Source organism: Corythoichthys intestinalis, chromosome 12, assembly GCF_030265065.1.
Source record: "Corythoichthys intestinalis isolate RoL2023-P3 chromosome 12, ASM3026506v1, whole genome shotgun sequence".
NCBI lineage: Eukaryota > Metazoa > Chordata > Actinopteri > Syngnathiformes > Syngnathidae > Corythoichthys > Corythoichthys intestinalis.
Window position 1 is genome coordinate 43,655,573 of NC_080406.1, and position 24,281 is coordinate 43,679,853.

The window sequence follows — 24,281 nt, forward strand, 5'->3', positions numbered from 1 at the left end:
TCATGAGGACTGCACAAATAAGCTGTAAACACGGCGACATGCACAGCAGTGTGGGCAATACAAATGTTGCTATGGCAACCACAAGATCTAGCTTCTCTGTCAACAGCTGCTCATGCCACCCCGAGCAGCCCCCACACTCCTCGCGCTTCCCTTCCATCTGACTCTGGGGTCAAACCAAAATACTCATCTTCATTCTTAGCCACGGCTTTTCTCGTATTCGTACAACACAATGCTAATACTACACCTACGTTAGCGTGTGTGATAAACGCAGCAGAACTTTCCAATTTCTGCTTGCAAAAAATATAAAATCCTTCAAATCAATAATTCCAATGGGTTTTGAGAAAAATGAGTACTACGTGAGGGTAAATTTATGCTAAGGTAAAAATGTAAGTAGAAATACTTTTAACCACCATTGCTTTTCACATCTGGCAAATGAGTGTGACAGAATAAGATATATCAAAAACTGAATTGTAATGTTCACTGTGCATGAAAAGAAAAAAAATATTCATGTAATTTTTTGGCTACAAAAAATTTATGATTTTTTTCACATCATTTGATCTAAATTCTTTTCACAATTTTTAAAACTTGGTTTTAATGTGGGTTTTTTATACCGGTAGTTTTTATAAAGTCTCTCGTGTCTGCCATTGTATGCTAGCGTTAAGACAGCAGACGCATGTATTTTGTATTCTAGCACACTAGACATGTGCCGGTTACCGGTTTCACGGTTTACCGTGGTGTGAAAACGTCGCGGTTTCAAAACCACTAAAATTTTCCGTCATACCTTAGTACGGTATTCGCTATTTTTCATGTGTCAAAATGCAGCCGAAGTGGCTTGGTGCGGCAGCGCTCACCCTTCCCCTGTTAGTTGCCTTGAGTGTCAGTGACGCTATTCAGCTAAACAGCCAGCAAACCCAAAAACAAATCCTCCAAACACAAGGTGTACTTCTCTTCAATTTATTGAGCTCTCAAATCGTGGTGAAATATACAAATGAATACATTTAAAACGTTATACAATTGTATTTTTCCACATGTGAGTAGGTTCAACAGGATAGCAGTAGCACCATGAAAAAGGTCGCCAAAAACAAAACACACATTTTCCTTTCAAATTCAATATACAAACTAACTAAAACTTACAAAGACGAATGTTAGCCTAGGCTAAGCTGGGAGGGCAGCTTCGTCAACGTTTTATGTCTCACAGCCGCTGAGTGAGAAACAAGCTTAAATGAAGGACGGAGGGAAAAAAAAAAAAAAAAAAAAAGATCGCGTCAAAGATCGCTAATTGCGGAAGGAGGTCTCACTCCTAACTTTTTGTTTTAGATGAAACCTTTCCTCAACAATATTTACATTTTAACTAACTTATAAAACTAACTTATACATCTTTAACTAACTTATTAACTTATGAATTCTTTGTTCTTTTTAACACAAAGGCATGACATAATGTAGAAGAGAGTTGACACAGTGGCTGAAAATGGCGAAACTTTAGCTTCTCCCCCTCAAAAAAAGTCATACAGTATATATTTTTAATTTTATTTAGAAGTGTTTTTACTTTTTTATCGCAATTATTTTGTTCTTGCTCTAATATTGAGCAACTTGGCTGTGGGTATAGTCTAGGTTCTATTTATTTTAATTTTATATAAAATATTTGTTATTTTTTGTTAATTTATTTTCACATTAATTTATTTTCACATTATATTCATGTTCCAATTTGCAAATATGTTCTGAAAAAAAAAAACTGTTCAATGGAAAAAAGTTTTTTTTTTTTTTTTTTTTTTTAAAAACCCATACATCTCAAAATTTTGGAGCTATAATTGCAATACCGTGATACCGTGAAACCGCGGTATTTTTGCTCACGGTTATCGTATCGTCAAAATCTCATACCGGCTCATGCCCATAGCACACCATATGTGTTATTTTTATGTGTTTAGCTTTACAGTTTACCTCACCGAGTGTTAAAAATAAATAAATAAATAAAAACTTAAATCGGGACCCTTTTTGAGGGGCTGTTCAAAATCAGCCAAACTGCTAATCTTGCATCAGCGTATGCATATGGCCGATTAAATATGACACTGAGCACAGAGATTGATCTAAAACGCAAATAAGTGTGGTCTAACATATCATGTAAAACTTGGAAAAGATAAAATTGACCAAAAGTTCCACCACAACTACGCATATTTTGCCCCCCCCCCACACACACACACACACCCCAAAGGGCTTGAAGTCTTAGCTCATTCAGTGGCATTGACAGCGATATGGCTGATTTATGCTTCTTCGTTGAGATGACGGCGGACCTACGCAGTTAACGCAGACCCGATTTACGACTCTACACTGTAGCCTGACGTGCACCTCCAAAAAAATCCTGACTACACGTCACGTCAACACGTGTGACGTGAACGTCGAAGGACTGTGATTAGTCTGCTCAGAACGTTGTTTCCGGTTGTTTGAAATGTTTGAAAACACCGCCGTTTTCAAACATTTGCAAACGTCTTCTGTGTCGCTTACGCTTCAACATTTGTTATTCAGTACTGATTGCTGCTGCTGCTGCTGCTGCAAATACACACATTCCATCTCCGTTGCCATTGCTGTCAATGACTGGATGAAAACTAAAGGAATTCGACAAGAGTTCCCCAAAACTGTACAGAGCAATGCATTCCCTTGACGCAGAACTTCGAATGCATGGGGTCTACGCCGTCGCTCTGCCGTCACCGGAACGCAGAAGCATAAATCAGCCTAACGACGGCCAATCTTTTTAAACTGTTTAATGGACATCTATCGCGAATGACAGCCATTGAATTAATGTGATGGCTGGCTTTCTAATATGACAATAACCTGGCATTTAGGCTTTAAGTATACGCCTGAGACTTGTAAACCTTTTTCAAAATTAGAAAGCATTGTAAAACTTGTTTTAGTTGTTCCTTGGTTTGAGGATACATGTTGTTCCCCCCACTCAGACAACATTCTCTCATTCTAATACTGGCTGCTAAAGACAGAAACATTGTCAGAATGGAAAATATTTGGACAGTTTACTAATTTGGCCAACTTTTATCGGTCTTCAGCACTTGAAATAAACAAAAACAGAAAGTAGAAGGCAGCGTAACAAAAATAGCGCATTGTTTCATCATCAGAGATTGTGTCTGACAAACTTCTGTTCAACATTTAAAGCCAGGAGTTGCCGATACCAGTCATGAGCTCAGAGCTGTTAAAGTATTCATCAGTAAAACAGTGAAAATGAGTGGAATGTGAATATTTACTGTGCGTTGGTTTACTTTGCGCGCCCCTAAAATTTCAGGTTACCAGCTCCTGCAGCCCCAGTAAAAAAAAATAAAAAAATAAAAAATCAGACTCGAGTTCTGTTTTGCGAGGCATAAGTCTGTGGTTTGGATTATTATTCTAAGCAATTACCGTATTTTTCGGACTATAAATCACAGTTTTTTTCATAGTTTGGCTGGGGGTGCAACTTATACTCAGGAGCGACTTATGTGTGAAATCATTAACACATTATGATATCATTTCACATGTTATTTTGTTTTTTTGCAGTGACACTGACGGTTTGGTAAACTTGTTAGCATGTTCTTTATGCTATAGTTATCTGAATAACTTAATAGCTATGGCCACGTTCGCATTCTGCCTTTGGAAATGTGTGTTCAATTGTATTATTGACTTTTTTTATTGAAATGCATGCTTTTAGTTTGTGGCGCTTTCACGCCCACGTGGGGGCGCACTCGCACTTGTTTACGTGAAGAAGAGCGCTCACACGCCAGAAGAAGAGTGACAGCTACGCAGCTCTGCTTGAGTGGGCGAGTTAGCGAGAGAGGAACATGGCTGCGAACCTACGTTCATTGTTCATGCTTGTAAAATATCTCTACAGAGGCAACGCCTGTGTGTATCATCTTTTCTGTTGTTGTTGTATGTTTTCAACCCGTGATCGGACACTTAAAGCCAGTTGTGTGGTTGTTTGAACGATGTGCTAATGCTAGTGAACGCATGCTAACCGTTTGTGTCATTGCTGTAGTAGCACCTAATTATCATTTATTTACGTTGATGTGAACCTGTTTGGTATCGAGAACGTTATTGATTCAGCAAATTATACGGACGTCCAGCATCGTCATTTGGGAGTGTAGCTCACTGTATAGCCAGGACCGAGCCGTAGCGTCCTGGTGAGGACAGTAAATTCGCATTTTGTTGTTCATACACTTATTCAGCATGTTGTTCTCTATTGTATTTTTATATTAAATTGCCTTTCAAGATGACATATCTATGTGTTGGATTTTCTCAGGTAAAGTGCGACTTATACTCCAGTGCGACTTATGGTTTTTTTTCTCTTCGTTGGGCATTTTATGGCTGGTGCGACTTATACTCAGGTGCGACTTGTAGTCCGAAAAATACAGTATTAGTTTTGTGTGTTTAGTTTTTCCTTTCAACTTCAGCTGGGAGTGGCAAAAAAACAGCTTGACCCCTTTTTTTTACATAATTGTTCCCCATCTTCTGCATGTGTGTAGTTTGATGCTTTAACGTAGTGCATCTAACTCAGATTTGTATTGCTCTTCATGGGACTTTCATCATTTTTCCATTAAGTGGTGCAGCTGTACGAGATGCTGCAGTTTAAAACGGTCAATACCAATGTGGCTTGCATTTCCACAGCGGGGTGGGTAGGACACATAAACAGTGCGACGTCACAGCAGCTCAACCCGCCAACAAATTCAACAAAGAGACAGGGTAAACAAAGGGTAACAATGGAAGACATCCAACATTTTTGGTTATTTCCTCTTGGCGTGAGGCTATTTATATCATCAAGATGGCAAGCTTGGTTAGTTGTTTTCCTTTGCTTCCTAATCCTATTCCATTTCTGTTGTCCATCTTGACTGCGAGTGGTTGGCAGCCAACGCTTCCCGTCAAAATGGACTGAACGTCTATCGTGGTTGACACTGAAACATGATCATTTATTGTCAGCGTTACCCTTTTATGCTATAAGTTCAGTTGCATCTGAAATCACGTTATGCGTCTATGTAATATTTGGTTTTGTTTTTTGTTTTTTCACACTGCCTACTGAGTGTTACTAATGACTTCCACTTTAGGCAATAATCACTGTTTTCATATCAAGGAAGACATCTCTTTATTGTAGACACTTGTTGACCTTAATGAGTGGTTTCAATTCGCTAATATCAAGTGTGTGTTTTATAAAAGAGGTAAAATGTATCCACTTAAGATAGGGATAGCAAGGGATAGGGAAGATAATTAAGTATAACAAAGTACAGTAGAAAAAAGATGTCTGATTCTGAAGACTACAATTTGCTTGGTTTGGCAACAAACTTGCTCTACAAAGCAGCAAAATATCAAAAACAATAAATAGGGGTGTAGCAATTTTTTGGGGTATCACGATACACAGTTGCTGATTTGAATCAAGAACGATATCGGTTCATACATAACAATCTAATCCAGGGGCGTTCGCTCTGCCCACCCAAAGGAAACTGGATGTAGTACTAACGGCAGACTGGGGACCGCGTATGATATCCCATTTATATAGTACTGATGTGTTCTTAGTTTTAACCTTTGCGTTGCTACCTCCTCTTTCACCTTAAAAAATAAATTAATTTAAAAAAAAAAAAAGTTTGTTTTGTTCCTAGGAGGCGCTACACACATTTATGCATATTTTGATTTTTTTTTTTTTTTTTTTACATTTTATCAAAGTTTTCACCAGTGTTCACCTGGCTGTTGAGTTTGGTCAGTTTTAAGCATTTTGAGGGGGTCAAAGTATGGCTCAAAGCGTCGGCGGGAACAAAACTAGCTGAGTCTAATAGTAGAAAAGCCCACCATGTTTTGGGAAAAACAAAAATAAAAATTGCGCTATCAACCATAATTGCCAGACGTGATTGACACATGTATACTTTTTATACCAGTGTTGTTTTTGTCAACGATGGCGATAACGAAATTATTTCATCAACCAACAATATTTTCATGACGATGAGGAGCTAATAACTTGTCTTGGGAAACTATAACATAACGAGATGAATGCCAGTTTTTGTCTGACAAGACGAGATGAAAATTCGCCATAATATCCGTCATAAGTTCACAATGTGTGACATTGTGCTGCGTCCCCCTGCCCGCCCCACACACACCCTTACTCACTGGTGTCCTCTCCAAGCTCCAGACTTGCCTTTTGTGAAACACATGTCAGGCGCTACCTGGTAAGTTTTCTTTTATTGTCTTGGCCAGATATGTTGCTTTCGCCTTAAAAGGTCTGTGGTGAGTGATCATCACACACTAAATGTAACCGTGTAGCGTTAGCATAGCGTTCCCGTTAGCATTACAAGAGGTGAGTCTCATCTTAAACTCCTGGAAAACCTTTTACATACAGTTTGTGGGGTCCAGGTGAGTTAAAATGAAAATAATGTACTGTTTTCCTGCTAAGTGTGCATTATCAACACAAAGATGGTGATATCCTAGTAGACTCTACAATTATGTGCTTGTCCGTCAATGTTCATTCGAAATTGTTGGAAAACTTTTATTTATTTATTTATTTATTCATGGACTAAAACTTTTGAAGTTTACAGACAAAAATATTTTGAGTAATTGTCGACTAAAACTAGACTAAATTTGAGTTTTCGTTGACTAAAACACATTTTGAAATGACTAAAATACGACTAAGACTAATGAGAATTTTTCCAAGGGCTGCCAAAAACAACACAGTTTTATACAATTGTTTATTTTAGCCTGGCAGAGGGGCAAGAGAAGCCTGGCCAGGCTTATAAAACACGAGGGGAAAACCCTGAAATTTATACAGTGATGTTGTGAGTTTACTCTTACACCCCTACACAAATGGTGGGAATAAAAGTGAGTCCTCAAGGCATTTTGTGATGGTGAAGGATGGGAAGTAAAAAAAATTGCATAATTTGAAAAAGTTACATTCCATGGCAGTGAATGATCATGTTTTAGCGCCATGGACAGCAATAGACCTCCAGTTCATTTGAACTGTTACAGTGATAGTGATCATTGTGGTCACCATTAGTGGACTTTAGTCCAGCACTATAAGTGCCAGTGTTTGTCGTATTGTCGAGGCCCTTTAAGCTTCAGAATAGTCAAGGATGGAAAAGGAACATTGTCTTTATTTTCAGCTTTCTTCTTCAAAAAAAAAAGACCAGAAAACTAGGAAACAAGCCTCTGAGACTGGCGTAATATTAAATTATCTGCCATTGTTTCTGCTTGTTTACACAGAAAGTAGCAATGGCTACAAAATGCCGTTCAGTTTGTTAATTACTATGACATTCCATAAAAAGATCTTTGAGAATTCCGGCCTGGTTTGTAAATGAGCTGCTCTGTCCTATTTTTTTATGGGCCTCCCGTTGTGGGCAGTATTGCAACCAATGTTAGAGTAGCATAACGTTCAGTCACCTCACCAGGAACATATATTAAATGAAGGCCAACTGTAATTAAGTCTAAAATTGAATTATCCTACATTAATCCTCCATGTCTCCTTTAATGTTGCACACCGACTCCATTTCCTCCGGAGGCAGCAGGTGACAAATATCGCACAAGTAATGATCATCCAAGATCTGAGAAGTGTCAAGCCCCATGGAGAGGTTCCACAGTCATATACTGGAAATCATTTGTGCTCTTTCTTCACTAATAAAAGGTCCACATCCACCAACTGGATAGAAAAATTGCATATTATTTGGGATCTTTGGAGCAAACAAACACATTAAGGACAAATTATACCGGACGGGGCTGCGGTACGGATCCACCAAGATATAGCGGCGGAGCCAATCCATTTCCATTCTATCATATTGTTCAAATTATACTGGCCGCATATGCGCCATGGATTGACTACGGACCATCTCCGACGTGCCTGAGCCCGCCGGATGGGTTGGGCTATTTTATATTTTTGCCAGAGACGCATACGTCAAAATGGGCCGAGCCAGGCCTGCAGTCAACAGGCCAGGCGCTTTTTCACGGTTTAAACACAAGCGAACATGGACGATGAACGATTCATTATGGAGGTGGAAAGTCACAAAGTTTAAAAAGCAATCTTCATGGAAAGCCATAGCAGAAGCTATGAGGATGGATGTTGAGTTATGCAAGTTATGTAATTTAAAACAGTACTTAAATAGTAGAGAACGGGTTGTTGACGTGGTCAGGGTGTCACAAACCCATGGTAAAGCAAAAAAATTCGGGAAAATTGTTCAGTCAAATCAAGTCCACCTCTCTGTTTCTCTGTTGGGTACAGACTCCGTGCGTTTGTCGTCGTTTTTAAAACCACATGATCGCACACGATCACGCGAGAGCTCATGTCGGGATGGAGCTGCCGGACCGCAGTTGTGCGCAACAGGTATGTTTTGTCTTATTTTTGACGTACTGCAGACCAAGCAGTCCACACGGAGCTTGGCGGATCTGTATCTTAGACGCGTCCAGTATAATTTGGCTTTGAAATAAACATTGTTTAGTTGCGACATTCAGATGAAGAAATTTATAGGACTTAAAAAATTCTGCTCTTTTTTTAACACAGCAGAAAGAGAAATGTTCACTTTTAAACTTTTTTGTTTTACCTAACTTGTTGAATAATCGTTCACTAATCTTGTTCAGTCATGTTCCATTAAACCAGTACTTCTCAAAAGGTGGAATAAAGAATAAAGTGTACTTGCACATCCACTCAGTGGGTGGCAGTGGCGCTCTCATTTTCAAAGTGCGTGCAGTATTTTTGAAGTAAGCAAGAGCACACGGAAGAGACTCATGAATGAAGAGCTGGAGAGCTGTGCGCCGTTTTCGAAAGCCGTTTTCCGGCCGGACTCACGCAGCGACCCACTGTCTTCTCCGGTTCTCACGTGTCCACCCGAAAAGTGCCATTTTCGGCTTGGGATCGTCACGACGACCGCCCTCACCTATGGTTCTCCCTCGGCTGCCGAGAATGCGCTTTTTTCGGGCCGTTAGCCTTTTGGCTTTGACATTTAATACAGTGGTAGACGAGGAAAGACCACTGTTTACTATGTCTAAAAATGATTATAGTGGACAGCCAGCCGGAAGCCAAATCAATTAAGACGCCACTTAAAGACATTAGACCCCAATCTCATTGATAAGCTGCTTGGTTGTTTTTCAGCGAAAACGTGCCGAATATTGCCAACAATCATCCCGCTTTGTCAGTGTTATATCAGTAAACCAGTGAGCACTGTTAGCATGCTCAGTGCAATATAACCCCACGTCATTGCAAACTGGAAGTGATACTGGGAGCAGCGAAAATAAAAACTGTCCTTCTGTCCAAAGACACTTTTTCCCCCCCTTCTATTCAGTTTTGTTTTTTCGGTCAAATTTTTTGGCATATTGTCCTCATGAGTTAATGTTTCTAATCAATTTGAATTTGTTAGTATTTATTGATTTTATTTTTCAGTATCAAATGGTCAAAAATGTACCTTGAGTGTATTTTTACAGTTTGGATGAGATTTTTTTTTTCTTTTTAATTCAGGCATATTGATGCGTGTTAAGTCTTTTCTGTTACAAACAAAACAATGTTAATAAAGTTATTCTTTATAACATGATCTCCGTTATTTTCTCTAATAGAAAAAAAAAAAAAAAGGATACAATGCGAGGCAGAGGCGTACTTATAATAGTAATAGACAAATGATACTATTTACAGTGGCGGCAGAGTTTGGGGGGGGGGTCGCGCGAAACATTTACGTCTTCCTTGGGGGGGGCATAACAGAAAACAATTGAGAAGCACTGCATTAAACCAATTTAAAAAAAACAACAACGACAAAAAACGTTAAAGATCTGCCTCAAACAGCTAAGTAATAATGTTTGTTTCAATAGGAATGAGTAATTTTCTTCCGTGTTTGGACTAGAGGTGGGAATCTTTGCGCACCTAACGATTTGATTAAGATTACGATTCAGAGGCTCCGATTCGACTATAAATCGATTATTGATTTGCTGTCGGCCGCAGTCAGATATTATTGTTTTATTTTTATCTCGCGGTATGAGTTGTACATGATACTTTCTCTCGTTCCATTCCTCATTGCATCCCGAAGACCGCTCTGACTGTGTTTTAGTTCTGCTTTACCTGGTATAATTCAATAATCAGAATTTGGATGTTTGTGAATCGTTCTCGAATCTTCCACGGCCGAATCGCAAATAATCTAAGAATCGGAAATTTCGCACGCCTCTAGTAGTCACAATATGCACATTTTTAACTCGATACCCTGCCACACACACAAAAAAAAAAATCAATACCATTTTCGAAACTACATAAAAAAATTTTTTTTTTTTTTTTTTTTTTTTAATCAACTCTTTAAGGGCCATTGATGATGATAAGTCCAACCTTGTGGCACTATATTTACACATTTTAAATGCGTTTATCACCGGTAGACGTCCAATCCATTTTCCGTGGAAGTGTGGCAGCGATTGAACATTCGTTTATTCGCCGTCAGCCCTCCCAGTTCAAATGGATTAGACGTTTATCGTTGTCAGTGGCCACCAATTAGTTAACAAGGAAGATGCAAAAGTATCCTTTACTATCAAGAGTGCAAAATCAAATTCACCCGATAAGAAATTCTGGCGACCTCTGGTCGTGCAAAAACAAAAAACTGAATCGATACTTTTGCAATTAAATATAACACATTTCAGTATCAATACTTTGATCATTTTTAAAACCTGATTTATTAAATGTGACTGCATGTAAGGCTAGGCCTTACTTTTATTCCATGGATGAGCAGTTTTTAAATCAATGACTTCATTTGAGAGGCAACATTCTACTTTTGAGATAAACTTATTTTAGGGTGATGCAAGAATTCTAAGGCAATGTTTTTATTTCAACAATGAAGCTACAGTAATATATCAGGAGGCATTTTATGTACAGTTGCAAATATCAAACAGTTTAGTGATTGTGTAGTTCAGACATGTCAAAAGTCCGGCCTGGGGGCCAAATGCGGCCCGTGGTCAAATTTCATCCGGCCCCCAGCCTCTGTCATAAAATCAATAACATCTGGCCCGCACACAAACTTAATAAATTGGTCAGCAGTACTGCTACCAGCATATGAAGTAGCGTACACACTAAATGCTGCTCCTCATTTACCCACTAAAAGGCAGCAGCACTCTAAGCAACATTACCCCGTGTGACCTTTTACTCTTAATTTTCTAAAATGGCGTCAATCAACAAAAAAAAAAGAAAGTTGACTGCGACAGCCGACGCTTCAAGGATAGGTGGAAATTGAACTATTTCTTCACTAAAATACGCAACAGCTGTGTCTGCCTCATTTGCAAAGAGACAGTCGCTGTTTTTTGAAGAGTTCAGTGTGAGGCGATATTACTAAACAAGACACGCTGACATGTTCGACAAGATTACAAAGAAGATACGTAGTGAGAAATTGAAGCAACTTGAAGCTAGTTTAATTTTTCAGCAGCAGTACTTCGCAAGAGCCTGAGAGTCGAAAGAGAACGCCACAAAGGATGGTTGCGAGATTGTTGAAATTATTTATTTAAAAAAATAATAAAGCAAATGTGACACACATAATGGATTGCTTAAATTTGCTTGAATATATTGTTCCACGTAAAGGACGTCAGTCAAGGTTGGCCCCCCACATTTTCACCACACCAAATCTGGCCCCCTTTGCTAAATGTTTGGACACCCCTGGTGTAGTCTCATGAAAATTCTTTTACCGTGATTCTCAATTTCTAATTTTAATACAAAATACCACCTAAAAATGATGCAGCTGTCCATACCAACATGACGGCCAACAGTCAAGTATGATCATTTATGTCACAACTTCAAACGCTGGTTTATCATATGCCCAAACATGGAACGTCAACCATTGAAAATAACACCCACAAGCCTCTCAAGTTTGTCTTTCCTCATCTGCATTAGCAGCAACTCCTCTGCATTCTAGCACTCCATTTAACTGCAGCCTCTCAAGACATCAAGAATGCCAATTGTCTTAATAGCTCGCATAACTTGGCATCTCATAACTGGTTCAATTATTACTCTGCTGATACATATTTAAGTGTTTGTTTCAGTAATCATGAGTCAGCTCTCTGCCACCGAGACCTTCATGGACCCTGCCCTTGGGCCACTTCTCTCTGAGACTTTTGTCCCGTCGTCATGCAGCGGTTACACCAGAGATATAACCTAAAATGTCTCTGCGGCGGCATTGACAGCTTCAATGAGCCTTAGCATTACACAACACACACGAATTTCAAACACAATGTTGATTTTGTATTTTGGCAAAGAGTAATCATTTTATAAACATTTTGAGAAGTGTACAGCAGTATTTATCACCTATGATGGCAAATCAACATCTAAAGACTGGACTTGCAGCTATTATTTTAGTTACTGCTATTTTGACAAAGTACAGCTTTAAAGGGTGAGGCCTAGCATTGCCGTCAGGGAATGAGCGTAAAACGATTGTTAGGCCAGCATAAGTGAACTTCCCGGATACAGTCATATGTTTCATGTTAGAACTTGAGTATATTCAAGCACAAGAGCTGAAAATTCTTAATCAACTTCTGGCGTCTAAATAATTTAACATCTTATTTTATGCCATGTAGGCCACAGTATTAACATTTTTTAGTACACAAGCGTGGCATACATGTCCCAAAATGTAAAGTCTAAGAATGTGGACAACAGGTCTTTTTTATTGTTATACTGTATATATGTTTTATTGTTAATCAGTGACTAGTTAACTCAAAAATGAATGCAGTTAATTTTAATAGTGCTATAACATCACAGGCAGGAAATGGGAAAAAGAAACATGATTGAAAACATGTATATGCTACCTAGCTATAAGTAGCGTTACAAGCTCATTACGACTTCAACGTACTCCTAACAACCAGTAGGAGAGGAAGAGAGAAGTCAAGACAGATTTGGGTATGACTGCTACAACTGTATATACCACTTTTGTATTTATTATTTGTTTGTAATATGTAGGTGTTGAGTGTGTGTTTGCGCATTTTTCTCAGTGTAAAAGATGTCAAGTTTCCCTCTAAATGTTTCGCCAATAAGAGCAGCTGTTGCTTCACTAAGATTGATCGAAAATTTACATGATGTGCAACTTATTTTTTTGTAGAATAGTAAAATGTATCAGTTTAATTAGAGTGCGCGCGCACCCAAAGCTTTCTGTTTTCTACTAAGGAGGTAGAGTCCGATGCAGCAAGCAACGGTGTAGCATAAGCTGCTCGACCTCAACTAAGTTGCTGAAATTAAGCTCTAAATAAGCCCCATAAGTCACATCGACTTACATGTTTGTTCACGAGCAGGCCAAAGTGTAAACTACAGCAAACATCAATGAAACAAGAACTCTTTGGTCACCAATTCTGAACAAGCCAGCATACTCAGTGTACCATTTTCACCATCCACCAGCATTGCTGGTTAAGTAGAGTAGCCTATTTTTTATTTTATTAACATGACTTATATGACATGTTTTGGATAGTTATTTTGAGATATAGGGGGTATTTAGGGGTACTTAAAGGGTTAATTCTGATTTACACGGAAACTCTGGTTATGTCGCCAGTTTAGGAACGGAACTCGTTCGTAACCCAGGGACTACCAGATTCACCAGATTTGAATAGCTCTGTTTGGGAAGACTTTGGTTGACTCACTATAACCACATTGTATGCAATGGAGATGTCCCTATCCGATCACAAGATCGGAAATCGGGCTGATCGCGCCATTTCTCAGAAAATTGGAATCGGGTGAAAAAGATTGGGTTTTTAATTTTTAAAAATATGCTTATGTTTTCCTGCTTCATGCCAGTACTGCCTCTCACCCTCCCTTCCTAAAAGCTGTGCAAACAAACTTTTTTTCTAGGTCACCAGTGCAGCTGGCGTTTGGTTCTTAAAGTTAACAATGATTGACAGGTTTGTAGCTTTGATCTGGCCAGAGATGCCTCGGTAGCTCTACGGTCAAAGGCACAAATGTGTTAATCATCGTTAAGCTTGATACACAGCCTGAAGTGTCCTGTCGCAACTCATTCATTTTGTAAGTGAAAGGCTATTATCGGTAGCGTGAGCGTCAAAGCAAAAAAAATAAAAAAATAAAACATTTTAAATAAAATAAAACTTTTTTTCGGTATCGAATCGGGGCGCTGTATCTGCGGATTCTCAAAATCAGGTGACTTGGACTTGGGGTGCAAAAATATGCAATGGGGATATCACTAGTAGAGCTGGGAATCTTTGGGCACCTAACGATTCGATTACGATTCAGAGGCTCCGATTCGATTATAAAACGATTATTGATGCACCCCCCTCCTTTTTTTTTTTTTTTTTTTTTTTTTTTTTTTTTAAATAAAGTTTTGTACATTAGTTCCAAAATTGTTCAAAAATACTCTCAGGCTTAACCAAACTACTATTTCAGTATCAAGTTAACATATAGCAGTAAACAAATATACAAAAATAACATAAAAAAACTCCAGTCCCCATTCTGTATCAGCAGCTTTAAACTACATTCAATTAATTTAATGTTGTGAATCAACCGTTAAAGTTGTTAAAATTGCTCCCGTTATTCCATAATTTCCCTTTTGTCTACTTTTGACATGTGAAAGTTTTAAAACTACGGTATTTTAAAGATAGATTCAAGTCAATATTTTACCGATTTAGGAGTATTTTAGATAAAAAGTTAATTAGGTTTGCTTGGAAGGTTCGCTACAACAGCATTGCAGGGAAGTTTACTGCTTTAAGATGGCGGCCGTTTACTAACGCCCGCATCTAGCTTTTTGCAGATGTGCTGCTACCGCTACCGAGTAAATAATCCATCTAGTTCTATATAAATTATATCTACCGTAACATTATGTAGCTTAACTGTACTTGTAGAAGCTTTTCGGCAGAAGTCAGGTATGTTGTTGTGTTTTTTTATCTCGTGGCATGAGTTGAGCTAGAGCCGTGAGTTGAGCGTTGGCATTACCCGAGGGGCCGGTTAATGAGAAGCATAATGTTTAGCTACTCCTGCTCCGTTCCGTCCCGAAGACCGCGCGGCGCGCTAAGTGTGTTGTACTTCCGCTTTACTTGGCATATTTCAATAATCGGAATTTGGATGTTTGTGAATCGTTCTCGAATCTTCCACGGCCGAATCGCGAATAATCTAAGAATCGGAAATTTTGCACACCTCTAATCGCTAGTATCCCGTTTAATCCAGGTTAATGGATTTTATCTGTGAATGATGAAGACTGGTCTATATAAAAGGGATCCAGGAAGCTGTGTGTTTGTACAATTGCTGCTTTTATGAAGAAAATCAAAAGTTTACATTAAAAACAAACCAAAAAAAAAACAATCGCACGTCCTGCGATGGGACTACTGCGTATGCGCACATTGTGATGGTGGTGTTCAAACGATATATTGTACAGGCCTTATATTACACTATTTTATGAATATATGAAATTATGAATAAATAGTTAATTGAAAACACAATTATACGATTTAAATGAAAAATACACTGATTATGGCACTTAACATTCAAACTCGTTTTTTTTTTTTGTTATTTTTTTTAAAATTTCATAGTACAGTGGACCCTCAAGGTACGAGCGCCTCACCTTAAGAGTTTTGCACGATACAAGCACTGTCACAAGAGAAAATGAGTCTCATTAAGTGAGCAAATTTTAACCGTATGAGCGAAATCCAGAAAAGTCTCCGTCTTGCTTGGCGTGTGTGAATGCCACAGCACAGCTCTCTTTCGCTCTGTCTCCCAAAGTGTCTTGGCGTCCTGCTAGAGGGCATACAAGCACCTTGACCTAACACAATTCCCCCCCTCTGCCCACCTGACCCTTTTTGTCGTCGTCTCCGGTAGGCCTGAAAGATTTTGGAGAAAACTATCATTGCGATTTTTGGGGAGTTTGCGATATTATATTGCGATTATATTGTGAACGAAAAAATTTTCACCAAATAACTTGAATAGCTGTGTTCAGGATAGCTGCACTGTTGACGAACAGTGTTGGGCACGTTACTCTAAAAAAGTAATTAGTTATAGTTACTCACTACTTCTTCCAAAAAGTAACTGAGTTAGTAACTGAATTACTCTATAGTAAAAGTAACTAGTTACCAGGGAAAGTAACTATTTCCGTTACTTTAAAAAGAAGTTGTTGTATGTCAAAGAATTTGAAATGTTCTGAGCAGTGTTTGAGTCAGTTGAATAGAGAAGAACAGAGAGGTAGTTGTGTTATAGAACCTTGTAATATTTATTGCACCTCACCAGCAACAGATTTATCCTACACTTGAAGTGCAACAAAGATAAACAGATTTGAATGGCTTACCACAGATGTCGACAAAAGCTTTGCCCCGGGACATAAATTACACTTTACATGCCCGTTCTTTCCTTAAATTTCGACCTACTTGAAATAGTGTTTATATCTCCACCTCGTAAAGGACAAATTTTCCTCTGAATGCTCTGCCATCATATCCCTCTGCATCTGTTTTGCGTGTGTGTGTTTGCAGCACGCGCTGTTCCGGTTTGTGTGTGAAAACACCGGCTCTAAAGTTTGTTAAAAAAAAAAAAAGGAAAAATGAAAAAAAAAAACTTTATTAACAACAAATACACATATACAAACATAGGGCGAGACAATTCACATATAAACAACTGGCTCTGAAGTACGTGCGCTATTAGGCTCGAGCGTTTACGTCATGGGGATCACGTGAGATTTGACAACAACACAGCCATATTGGAAGCAGGTCTGGCTCGCGGGACATCAAACTTTAACTTGCCAGTTCAATAAAGAAACAAACTCGTTACTAAGGCGAAGAACAGAAATGTGATCAAACTTAAGGATGTGAACATTGTTGACCCTTACGAGCAAGCCGAATACAAATGGAGTAAAGATGTCGATAAGCTTCCACAATTACGTGAAATGGACATTCTGCTGTATTTATTGTTTGGTGTATGTTACTAAACTCATCAGCGATTCCGCTACAAGGGAACGAACAGTTTTGCTGCAGATGGGTGCAGGACCTGCACATTATGACCGTATCAAACGTCAACTCCATCGTTCTTGCAAAGGTAGGCTATGTGTGTTGACTATTTTCATTGCCATGAACCTGAACGCACCCCAGGTCTTGGATGACAAATAAATAGAGGAGCGTAGACTCGCTACGGCTGGTAGTTTCTTCAATTTATTCAAAGTAAATAACGCACCGCTTTTGACCGTCAGTAACGGTAACGGTGTTGTAACAGCATAAAAAATAATTAGTTAGATTTCCCCGTTACTGAAAAAATAACGCTGTTATGTCACGGCGTTATTTATAACGGCGTTATTCCCAACACTGACGAAGAAAAACAGTTTGGTCGCGCTCCCTAGAAGGAGGGAAAGTAAGACACTGTGGTGCTGTATGAGCACGAAGCAGAAAAACATGAATGTATGTTGTTTTTAAATTCCGATGCTCTGGAAAATGGCGCCATCGGCCGTAATTTTTATAACTCAGTTAGGATCCGCACACTTGCTGCGTTCATGAAGTAAAACAAGTTTAAATGTTGAAAAAAAAATTGCACGTCCTACGATGTGACTATTGCGCACACGCACATTGCGATGGCGATGTTCAAACGATATATTGTGTAGGCTTAGTCTCCGGTGATAGAATTTTGTATCGAAGTGTATCCAAATCATTTGTGCTTACAAGTGAACATGAATCATGTCGCCCCAGTTAACTTACACCCCAAATGTTGCCATTCTCTCTCCTGCTGCTGCTCCGCTGGCTTGCACTTTGGTTACCTCGCGAGACTTCAGCCATAATGGAATAGCTTGTATATTAATAACATTGTTTTAATACATTTAATTTTTCAGATTATTTAGCCTTAAAAATGATACCTTTAATTATTACTTGGGGTAACATTGGGGGTTATGGAAAGTGTTGCACGCATTAACAGCAAATCAGTTATATCTTATGGAGAAAATTAATTCATGATAACAGTATGGTGTTACACTTATATAGCTATGGGGTTACACTTATATAGCGCTTTCAAGCATATTCACAGTACGAGCTATTCACATTACTAGCTCGGTTGTGAAACTGATTGCTCTCGAATCATGAAGGTCCACTGTATTTATTATTAACTAATTGCCTGCCATTAACAACAGACATCCAAGTCATTGAAACGGCAAGGAGTGGTTGTGAATGCTTTTGCATCAATGGCAGCCAATGAGGTGCCTATAAGGGATTAATTATGCTGTAATCAACTGGAATATTGCAGGTACATTATGCCCACCAAAGAACACAAACGCTATAAAACTTTACAAAAGCTAACAACTGTGGTTTGGTCTCCTCAAATTCTTTATCAGCAGACTTCTGAATGATAGAAATGAACAAAAAATATTATCTGACTACAGTGAAATGGTGGAACTTAATCTGCAAGAAAATTTACTATTATAGCTAACCGGCTTTCTTTGGCAATGAAGCTTTGTAGGCATCAAGTTCCAACTAAACAGGCCTTTTTAAATGTACTACTTGTCACTTGTTTTTGTTTTGTTTTGTTTTTTCAAATAACATCACCCCTGATCATTTCCATCGATTATCATAAAAATGTCCACTAACCACATTTGGCCATAACAGGATTCCAACCAAAAGTGACATTATCTACATAAATGTAAATTTACATTTGCTCAAAAACAGGAGCAACTTTCCAACCTTCTAGATTTGCCACCATTAAACCTGCATCACACTCAACCTCTTCCTACTGCAACTTTTCATTTACATTTCATCTAGTCCAGGTATCAGAAGAGTCCAAAACTATAAACACAACCAAACTAAGTCTAAAATAAAAGTAAATAAATATTCTAGCCTTGATGTGACCAGTACTTGTAAGGACGTTATTTCAGAGTAAACGCAGAGTCTGCCAGTTGGCTGGAGGCCCATGCGGACTGCATGTCCCTTTTGGAGGGAGAGACTAGCCACCTCCCCCTGATGGCCTATCATAAGTAAATATTACAACAAAAATATTTGGACAGCTTGATACAGACGTTGCAGCAGTGAAGGGTGACCACTGGTTTTCCCTGGGACTTCCTTGCCCTACTTTTACACAGGATACAGCGCTGTTTTCAACATGTGGTCCTTTAAAATCAACCAGTGGATTTGCTGCTGTCTCATAGGTGAATTGGCTCAGTCCCTCAACGGATTTAAATGGCTCCACCAAATGACGAGTGGCTATAATCTATCTGATGAGGTCGTCAGTTTGTTTCTAGACTAAAGCGTTTCATTCAGATAAGGCATTAACTGAGGTTCATGGATGGCATTTGTATGTCTATATAAGGTATACATGTGTCAACAGAAAAAGAAGCCTAACAACTTAAAGCCTGTGATTTTCAGGAAATTACACAACGGCAAAAAAAACGTACCCATCTGAAGGACCCCTCAATGAGACGCATTAATGACATTCAATGTACACACTATCAAAGTTGGTGAATGGGAACATTAGGGTAGTTCCAAGGCAGTCATAAAACGCCATTGTTCTTTTAACAGCTGGCACTAAAACCATTTCTTAAAATGACCCCAATTACGGGTTCATGGCAAATGCTCAACTTTGGTGAGAAAGCTGGCCAACAAGCTGGTAAAGTAGATTACTTTAAAGCAGAGTCACACAATATCTGCTGATCTAACCAATTCAACGAATTGAATTGGTTTTGAGAATGTTTAAGATTGGTGAAAGTGGCTATGTTACTTACTTCTTATCCATTCCATTTTAATTATTTGGATTGCAGTAGTAGCAGGTACTTAGTCGAACTGCATCTTCATTTACTTGATCTTATAAATACGAAACACAGATTACGAGAAACTACATTTTACAGTAAATAAGAGGATTTATATGGCTCCATTGAGACGTATTGGTCCGATTAAGAGTTTATACATAGAAATCCCACATAGCTGTGTTTATTTTGTTTCAACTGCCACCAGTAGTGTTTACACCCTGTCATTTGGGAGTGGTAACGTTATATGTATGTACAGTAACATGAACAGTTTGTTGAAAACCGAGAAGGAACCTATAGTACAGTTGAATGGCCTTCCCCTCCCCCACTCAACTGCTTGCCAAATCTGCATGGCAATATAAATATTTATCATATTTCAAAAAGAGAGGAACCAGTTTAAAGTAGCACCAGATTAGATTAACTAATGTTTAACTTAGTGCTTTTCAGATACAGTACTTTTAGGAATTGTGTTAAAATGACTTAAAAGTTGTTTTTGTACTTGAAGAGGGCATCAAAAACAAGTGTAAACATCCCCACGTGTGAGGTGTTAGAAGGTAGAAAGGAAAGGAGGAAATTAATGGTGGAAAATTAAGGAAACGAAGGGGAGACAGGCAGGAATTTCAACACACGTGTGGAGTCAGTCAATGGGGATATGAGCCGGTAGCCCCCCCTCTCTCACATATAGACATTGAGCGCCATAAGCACTCGTCTCTTCATAACAACAACAACAAAAAAAACTCACGTATTTTTTTAGCAACTTGAAAGCGTACCTTTCGAAATTAACAGAGTGAACTCGTGGTGTCCACCGCCGCCGCCTCTTCCACAAGGAGATTCTCCAACTTCAAGCTAGCGACGACTTTCCTCCCATTTTACTCAGCGTCATATTTCAAATTCCGACCGCCGGTGTCTTTTTTTTGCGGGGCGGGGTGGGGGGGTCAAATCGGCTACGTCCCCGGTGCTCCTGGTGGGGGAGGGGGAGGGAGAAAAAAATAATAATAAAAGCCAAGTTAGCGTGTCGCCGCAGCGGGCTACTACAGAGGAGTTCGCCGTTCACTGAGGACGGCGGGGAGGCGAAAAGAGACGGCAGCAAGCAGGCGCTCAACGCCAGTGGTAGAGAGACCTACGAATACAACGGGAGAGAGAGAGTATCAGCGAGGAGGTGGGGGATGGGAAGCTTGCTTCGAACTGACCTTAAACCTGAATACTGAACGCATATAAACGTAACGAATATACGAGCTTATTCACTACGTCTGCCATTTTGTTCCTCGTATCTCACACAGCAGCCATGTTTGTCGTCTTGGGCTTTTATGAAACAAGCCCAAAGCTTCCAATGCGGCACTCAACCGCAAAGACACTCGTGCCTCCTCGGTGTCGTCATTAAATTCACATTCGGTAGTCCACACTCGTAAAATAGACTAAAGTGTAAAATGACGCCGTTTATATTGGTTGAGTGTAATGCTGGAGTGTCACAGTGGAGCATGTTAGCAGCAGGCCTCGAGGCGAAGTTCCCCTCCCCCACACGCGAGGCTCCTCTTTTTCGCCTGCCTAGTCAACCCGGTGCTTGATTAATTCTCCTTTCGCCTTGCCCAGTCATTCAGATTTGGAAAGTAAATAACAAGTTGACATCATTACGGCTCTACACTAGTGTGACACATTCCTTTGCTTACCGTAATGACCGCAATATGCGCGCAATAATTTGCTTTGTATGCCATATCGAGTGGGGCTCCCACAAATGATTATTTTAAAAGTCGATTAAATCACCGATTATTTGTGTGATTAGTCAACTAATCTGCTCATACAAAGTTGTGTTATTTACTGTTCTATAACAAATTCTCAAGTAAGCAGCCGTGGCGCAGTTGGTAGCTCGAGTTGTCCTGGGGCCGAAGGGTCAGCCATTCGATTTCTGACTACGACCGCCCACTGATGAAGTGCCCTTTGGCAAGGCAATGAACCCTAATTTGCCCCCAATGGGTTGGCGGCGCCTTGCATGGCAGCAGCACCATTGGTGTGTCAATGTGTGTGTGAAAAGGTAAATGTGTGCCAATGTAAAGCGCTTTGGGCTTAGTAACAATGTAGATAATTGTGCTTATAAGCAGTGTTGTTAATAACAGCATTAGAGTATAACGGCATTACTACCGGTGTTATTTTTTTTTCAGTAGTGAGTAATCTAATTAATTACTTTTCTCATCTCGGCAACGCTGTTACCGTTACTGAGGATGTAAAGTTGTGCGTTACTACGTTGGTTGAATGACGCGAGAAAAGGCTGAGAGACACGGACTCACGGAGAGGAGAGCTCTCTCGGAGGGAAGGTAGTTGTGACGCCGTTGCAAACGCGATTCTAGGTGACTCCAATAATACCTGACAGTAGCCGATAGCCTCCAAACTACGCCCACATGATGCTATGGTAAATATTGCCATGTATACAGTATAGAACTAGATGCGAAATGACAGACACTTCGGCGTTCGTAAACAGCCGCCATCTTAAAGCAGTAGACTTCTCAGGAAGGCTCTGTTTTAAAGAACCTTCCTAGCGAACCTAAGTAACTTTTTATTTAAAATACTCCCAAATCGGTAAAATTTTGACTTGAATCTATCTTTAAATGATGAAACAGTTTTAAAACTTTCACAGACAGAAGAAACTAATGCAATAACGGCAGCAATTTTAACAACTTTAACAGTTGATTCACAGCATTAAATGGCTTCCAAACATAGCAAAGCTTACTATCCATTGTGCATCCATTGTGCGCATAAAACATGGCGCCCTTGGTAGGTCAAAACAAGTACTAAATATTATAGATTTTTAAATCAATGGAAGTATTTTATGTGTTTCTAAAAAAAGGAAACAATTGTGGCTTATTAGAGCCTATAAGTCTTTCAGTCCGAGGTTCCCTTATCCGTTCCAATCTTGTATAATGCATAAAAACGCATCAAAAAATGTAACAAATACATGTTACGGTTAGATTATTGCACAAAAAAACATAAAACCAGAGTTCTGCGTGCTGTAAAAAAAAAAAATAATAAAGAATAAAAATTAATATACTCATGTAAAGCTGTCGGAACACGAGGGGCGAATGAAGAGAACGCTGGTATACACACATACAGTAGAGGTCCCTATTAGCCAATTGGATTCCAGGAATTCGAGGCAATAGCCAATGGCAGAGCAGCTATAAGTATGCTGTATTTGCTGTATTTTTGCCTTTCGTATTCTGAAATTTCTTTTGCAACAAGAGCCAATAAGCCGTTGAGACATGTCTGAACCAGAAAATTTTGTATGTAGAAACGTTCATAGGTAGAGGTTTGTATTATGTATTGTAACCACGTAACTGTTATGGTGGTTTTCCAAATCAAAAGCGTGTATGTTTGCAAATAACGGATTTTAATTTGACGATAACACAGGCCTACAAGCAAAAACTTTTTTGTAAGTGCATTAGTTAGTTTTTTTGTCATTTCTAAATCATTGGAATCAGCCAATTTCAAATGTGCTTTCATAGGGTAATGACAATGGCAGAGTAAGTGTAAAAATTATCCAAATGTATTTTGCTTCACTTGCGGAGAGTATACTGTATACTGAAAGAACATTGTCGAGGCATTACAAGTTCCATTAAAAGATAATACGAAGCTTATTTTGGCATGAAAATAGGGCATCAAGATAAGCATTGGGCTCTGCACCAATGTTTGTTTTGTGTACCGAGAGTTTGGAAAATGGACTAATGGTCACATGAAATCAATGCAATTCGAACTTCCAATGGTGTTGTTAGAGCCTAAAAGTCTGATGATTGTTATTTCTGCATAGTTAACGTGGCAGGCTTTAATCGGCAGAAGAAAACTTGGATGTACGTCGCAAACTAGAGGCAATTTGTAGATAATGCATTGCATTCAGTGACCTAAATATAGCTATAAATGGTATAAATATTTCATGCACAAATTTGACTGTTGACCAGTGTTATTAACAGCTTACATCAAGGACTACAGAAATCAGAAAACATTTACCTAGTTTTCCTTTTCAATATTGACAAAGATAGACATCCAGTTAATTTAAAATGGTAGTACTGGCTGTGAATGCTCACGTTTCTGTCCCATTGACAGCGCTAGACGTCTAGTCCATTTGATTCATCCATAAATTGGACAAGTAGCCTTGTCAATTGCAGCCAATGAGTTAATTTAAACAATCAATACACATTAAGGATAAAAATAAAGAGAATATTTATTAGTTTTCCTAGTATTTTTTAATTTTAGATTCAAAATATATATATAAAAAAATTTTTTTTTAAATAAATTAGGGCTGTCAAACGATTAAAATTTTTAATGGAGTTAATTACAGCTTAAAAATTAATTAATCGCAATTACTCGCAATTTAAACCATTTATAAAATATGCCATATTTTTCTGTAAATTATTGTTGGAATGGAAAGATAAGACACAAAATGGATATATGCATTCAACATACGGTACATAAGGACTATTTGTTTATTATAACAATAAATCAACAAGATGGCATTAACATTATTAACATTCTGTTAAAGCGATCCATGGATAGAAAGACTTGTAGTTCTTAAAAGAAAAACTGTTTGTACAAGTTAGAGAAATTTTATATTAAAACCCCTCTTGATGTTTTCGTTTTAATAAAATTTGTAAAATTTTCAATCAAAAAATA

General features: G+C 38.7%; 1 protein-coding gene across 2 annotated transcripts in view; it reads right to left on the reverse strand.

Moving 5' to 3' along the window:
* Positions 1-21,115, reverse strand: part of LOC130926804 (F-box-like/WD repeat-containing protein TBL1X) — a 65,696-nt gene extending 44,581 nt beyond the window's left edge. The window contains exons 1-3 of one of the 2 annotated variants that reach the window (XM_057852039.1): positions 20,819-21,115; positions 20,664-20,748; positions 20,399-20,589 (exon numbers count right to left, since the gene is read on the reverse strand). The gene's annotated coding sequence lies outside the window, so the exon portion shown is untranslated. Of the gene's footprint in view, positions 1-20,398; positions 20,749-20,818 lie in introns of both variants that reach the window. The other variant, XM_057852038.1, reaches the window with a different exon arrangement.
* Between the last annotated feature and the right edge of the window lie 3,166 nt (positions 21,116-24,281).